Source organism: Benincasa hispida, chromosome 11 (genome assembly GCF_027475165.1).
Source record: "Benincasa hispida cultivar pf3 chromosome 11, pf3_genome.v1.1, whole genome shotgun sequence".
NCBI lineage: Eukaryota > Viridiplantae > Streptophyta > Magnoliopsida > Cucurbitales > Cucurbitaceae > Benincasa > Benincasa hispida.
In genome coordinates, this window is record NC_143488.1 from 15569921 (window position 1) to 15575920 (window position 6000).

Sequence of the window (6000 nt, forward strand, 5' to 3'; positions counted from 1 at the left end):
GATAACGTGATAACCTAAATGGTCTGTAGTAGATGGATAAGGCTGGATACCTTATCCTGGTGACGCTACAAGTATGGCTCGCTTTGTAGATGTTACAATTGTTATAAAGTGCTACAAATTATCTGATCCTGATCATTCATGTAGAGACATGTAAGCGATGATATACACTGTAGAACTGCGTTTAAGCAATTCTACTTCGCAGCATTGCAATGCTGCAATTGTAGCGTCGCAACATTGTACCCTAATTTTATTTATTATTTTTTTTTTTTTAAGATTACCCTACTTAAACTAAAAATGAAAGACTAACATAAAATTTTAAAACTAATTTTAAAAACTAACCTAAAAAGGAAAAAAAAACTAGAAAATTAAAATTAAAAGAAAATTTTCACCTGGTTGCCTCCAAGAAGCATAAATTTTTAACGTTGGTTGCTCGAAGTGAACTGTCCCCTGTCAAGGTACAAAGAAATTCTCGTATTTCTCTAGTCTTTTCTTGGATGAGTCGATATAGCCCGGTAAGGCTATAAGGTACCCATCTTATGAAAAGAACTAGACAGGTCAAAATTTGAATTTTTTAATTTTTTTCAAAAAAGGGAAAAAGAAAGAATCAGAAGACTCAAGCGACCCTAAAAAGTATAAATAAAGAAAAAAACTCAATTGACTCTGACCCAACTAACTCTTGAGGAAAAGTTTAGCAATATTTAAATATATGTGAGATGCCAGAGGAAAGAGAAGAACGAGGCTTAGTAGCCTCTAACTCTTTTACCTGAGACTCCTTAAAATAAAGTCTGGTCTCATACTTAACCTCACTAACTTGTTTTAAACATGGTGGAGGATCAACATCTTCATCATCATCCGTCCAGGGGAATTCCTCAATAAGGTTAACTTTGGTGCCATAGGCGATGGGAAGCTCTGAATGATTCTCCAATGTCAGCAAAGAATGTGCGAGATGAGGAATACGATGGACCTCAACTGGCACGAGGGCTTGAGTCTCTAGGTGAGACTCAGTAGACTCCTGCTCACACTTAGAAAAATCATTAGCAAGTTCTCACATTAAAAAATCCAACATCTTACCTTGATCAGAAACTTGAGGAACCAGCTGCTCAATGGATGATCAATGTTAGTCACCCCGTTGCTCAGTTCGGTGCTTTCAGAAGATGGTTTCATCCAAGACTCTTCAAGTCTCCCAACAGATTCAGTAATCTGAGCAACGAGGTCACACAAATTCTAACTCAATTCTAGCTTCATGTTTGGAATAAAAGCTATCCTACTGGAAACTCAAGGGTTCTTGATGATGATAGAAAGTTCCCTAACCAAATATTCTAAAGAAATACCTATATTGGCAGAAGAAGATTGCGTCGATAATGGAATTTGGCTATGCATCGCCCAAGGAGGATAATATTTGCATTCAGGACCACGCGAAACCTGAATCTGTTCAATAGCCAAAAATTGAACAATAAAGGTTAGTTCAGATATTTGATTTCTAAGCTCATTAAATTCACTTACCTCTCGTCCTCTACGCTGGGTTGCATACTTCGCACGAAACGTATAATGGATATTCATATCATCTGCCATGAGAAAACAAGTAGACACAAGAAAAGAGAAATATTTTTGGGTATTTAAAGTTAACAGTCAATTTCAACTAAAAGAGATAATGGCTTGCCATCCCCGACAACGACGCCATTTTGACAGAGCCACTTTTCGATGTCGTTTAATTCTCGAAAAGGACTACGAATCAAAAGAAATTTATAAAATCGAACCACTCCTATCACTACAAAAACATAGCAACTAGTAAGTATGGGGTCAAACCATAGAGAGGCACAAAATTAATTCCCTCTTAAGCTAAATTTGACTGTGAAAAAACAGTAAAAATGGGGTTTGGGGTTTTAATTAATTTGAGCTAAGATTTGTCCTTACGGATGATTGTTCTCATTTTCCAACTCAAAATGCCACTCGAAACATTCGGAAGGCATATGAACGTTTGGTACGAACTTTCATATGAATGTTTGGCATATTCAGAACTCAAAATGCCTCATTAATGATAGACACATTCATCTCTGCCATATTAAAGTGGACCATCATGTTGAGAACGTATATCTTGGCAAGTCTTTCTGAAGTCTTGGCCAAGAAACATGAACCCATGATCACTACCCGTGAGATCATGGAATCCCTGCAGAGAATGTTGGGACAACCATCCACTCAGCTCAAGCATGACGCTCTGAAATACATCTTCAATGTCTGTATGCAAAAAGAGGCATCTGTTCGAGAACACGTTCTTAACATGATGGTCCACTTTAATATGGTGGAGATGAATGGGTCTGTCATTAATGAGGCTAGTTAGGTTAGCTTCATCCTGGAAAGTTTCCTACAGTTCCATAGCAATGCTGTTATGAATAGGATTGACTACAACCTGACCACCTTGCTTAACAAGCTACAGACTTTCAAATCCTTGATGAAATCCAAAGAATGGAAGGGTGAGGAAAATGTTGTCTCGTCCTCTAAGAAGTTCTACAGAAGTTCGGCCTTTGGAATTAAGTATGTGCCTTCTTCTTCTAGCACCAAAAAGTGGAAGAAGAAAAAAGGTGGAAAGAGAAAAGCTAACCCACCAATTGCTGCCCAAAAGGGCAAAAGGGACAAGGCTACAAAGAGAATCTGTTTTCATTACAACCAAGAGGGACACTATAAGAGGAATTGCCTAAATACTTGGCAGAAAAGAAGAAGGCCAAGCAAGGTAAATATGATTTACTTGATTTGGAGACTTGTTTAGTGGAGAATGATGATTCAGCTTGGATAATAGATTCAAGCGTCAGTAACCATGTTTGTTCTTCATTTCATGGAATTAATTCTTGGCAGCAACTAGAGACTGGGGAGATGACAATGCGTGTTGGAATTGAGAATATTGTCTCAGCTATGACAGTGGAAGGGCTTCGACTTTGCTTATAGAAATCTTATATTTTATTAGATAATGTATATGTGGTTCCTGTTGGGATTGGTGCCCTAATTCTTCCATAGTCTCGTTGTTTTGTAAAGATACACATTGTTTAATGAATAAAATAAGTGTTATTTAATTCTGACATTTACTCATATCCAATAAACAAAGCTCCTTGGTTATCTTATGTGAACTTAAGCATGTATATGTAATATACCAGTGGATCATGCCTTAAGTGATAACCTAAATAGGTTTATAGTATAAGGATTAAGGTGGGATACCTAATCCTAGTGACACTATGGATACGACCCACTTTGTAGAGGTTTGCAAGTGTTGTAAACTACTACAGATAGTAGATCTTGACCATTCATGTGGAGACTTGGAGCAGGGGTGTCCTATACAGAAAGTTTGTATAAGATCTGGACCACGAGATGACTAGACTCTGTATATAACGACGTTGATACTAGACACTTACATCTCACCTAAACGACCATAGGTGACACGATCTCAATCTTGAGTGTTTTGGGAACTCCTACCTTTGAGGGCGATCCTTTGATTAGTATGGGTGAGAGTAGTAAGATTGTCAACTCAACATGTCTACCTTTTTGGGGATTTGTCTGATCTGAGAGCTGGGAACTCAATCTACAAGATGGAATTCACTCCTTTCCCGAAGTAGGGATAAGTAGAGAGATTTCTCCCTTAAGGGCTGATTCTAGGGCTTGAATATAATGGCCACAACTTCTCTTTGGAAGAGAAGACTCAGTCATAGTAGAACTATGACTTATGTTCATTAGAGGGATCAGTGGTACTTAAGGAGATAGATGTAACTACAGGGGCATAACGGTTATTGGTCCAGTTATACTTACGAGCGATCTGTGAAGGGTTGTCGCACTGCTCATTGGTTAAGATGGACACATAATATATCTGTGGTAATGAGAGTTAAGCTGTCGATCTTTAGTAGAGTGCTTGACAGTTAACAGATGGTGGATTCCATGACTAAAGAGTTTAGTCAATTATTCACGCACCGTTGGAGCTTCGAGCTACAGGTCCATGAGGTCCCCTTGGTAGCTCAATGGTTGAGGATCAGTTCTTGATGTTGATTTGAAATGTTCAAATTGACAAGAGGTATTTTGAATATATATGACATAATCGGTTTGATGTATAAGATACATCTAGTGGAGGATTGATGTAAATGAGATTTACATTAAGTACCATGGAATAGGAAAAGAATTTTGGTTTATATGTTTCATGAGATGAAATATTAAAACTATAGGTTATAAATATAGTATCATCAGTTGGTTATCATTTATATTTATAATAATATTAATTATTGGATAATTAATTATTTTTCTTTAATAACCAAGTGAGTGGCTGGTTATTGAATTCATGGTAACCGTGAGTTTAAAAGGAAAATGGTTTTCCTATTTTCAAAGTGAAGAGTATTTTACAAACGCTAAAAAGTTTCTTGAGTTTTCTCTCTCGCGCAAAAGAAACTCATAGAGTCGTCAAGTGACGGCTAGGCGAGATAAACGATTGTGCAGTATTTACTAAATGATCGTATAGTTTTGCTAGACAGTCACTTGCCCAAAGTAAACGATCGTCTAGAGTCTGTAGGCGAAAGACCGGGCTAAACGATCGCATAGCTTTTGCTAGACGATCACTTAGCTTTATCTAAATGATTGGGCATCGACCTATACGATAGGTCTCCGCCATCTCCCACTTGCCCAGTCGTGTACGCGATCTATGTTTCCTCCTTCATCTGCCTCATACCAAGTTCGAATAGAGCCCACCCTCTGGATTCTCACACCAAGAATACCAAGGTAGCCTTATTGGTGGTGTCAGACTCAACTCGACACCATTGGGGATTTCTGGAGGCCGTTCGTGCTGCGTAGGAGTTCGTGACCTAGGCGATCGCTGAGGATGAGTGTGGTGTTCGTGCGGTGTTGCAGTCGTGTAGATCAAGCGTTTGAGGTTGCTGTTGTTCGAGCGGCAGTGCGCATCGGAGCGTGGAGACGCATTTGTAAATGTTCATATAGTTTTCCCTTTGAGCATTTGTAGTTTTTCATGTTGTAATATATGTATGAATTGTATAACCACTTGTTTGAAGTCGACTGTAAATGTATTGTTTATTCATGTTTGTAATTTGGAATTATCTTTCTTCCACTGCTCATAGAAATCTCGCTTCCAATTTCCTTCAGTTCCAGGCTTGAAAATGAACCCGATTTTTGTAAAATGCCTTCTAGAACAACAATACTCTTTAAATTTTCATGTAAATAAAGTGTTTATTTACAATAATGGAGTATATATTTGTTCTACTAATCTCGAATATAATTTTTATGTGTTAAAACCGTTAGCAATTAAAGCTCTCATAAATATCAAATTTTTTAAAACTGCAATAACTCAAAATAAAAGACAAAAAAGTTTCTTCTAAGGAAAATGCCCGTCTTTGGCACCTAACATTAAGACACATAAATCTCAATAGGATTGAGAGATTGGTCAAGAATGGACTTTTAAATGAGTTAGAAGAAAATTCTTTACCTGTATATGAGTCATGCCTTGAAGGCAAAATGACTAAAAGATCTTTTACTGTAAAAGGTCACAGGGCCAAAGAACCATTAAAACTTGTGCATTCAAATTTCTGTGGTCCGATGAATGTCAAGATAAGAGGATGGTTTGAATATTTCATCACTTTTACTTATGATTATTCTAGATATGAGTATGTTTATTTAATGCAAAATAAGTCTGAAGTTTTTGAAAAGTTCAAAGAGTATAAGACTGAAGTTGAAAATGCATTAAATAAAACTATTAAAATATTTCGATCTAATCGAGGTGGAGAGTATTTGGATCTTATACTCCAAAATTATTTGATAGAATATGAAATTGTATCCTAACTCTCAGCACCTGATACACCTCAGCATATTGGTGTATCAGAAAGGAGAAGTCAAACCCTCTTGGACATGGTTCGGTTTATGATGAGTTATGCTTCCTTACCTAACTCATTTTTGGGATATGCATTACAGACTGCAACATACATTTTGAACTGCGTTCCTTCCAAGAGTGTTACTGGAACACCT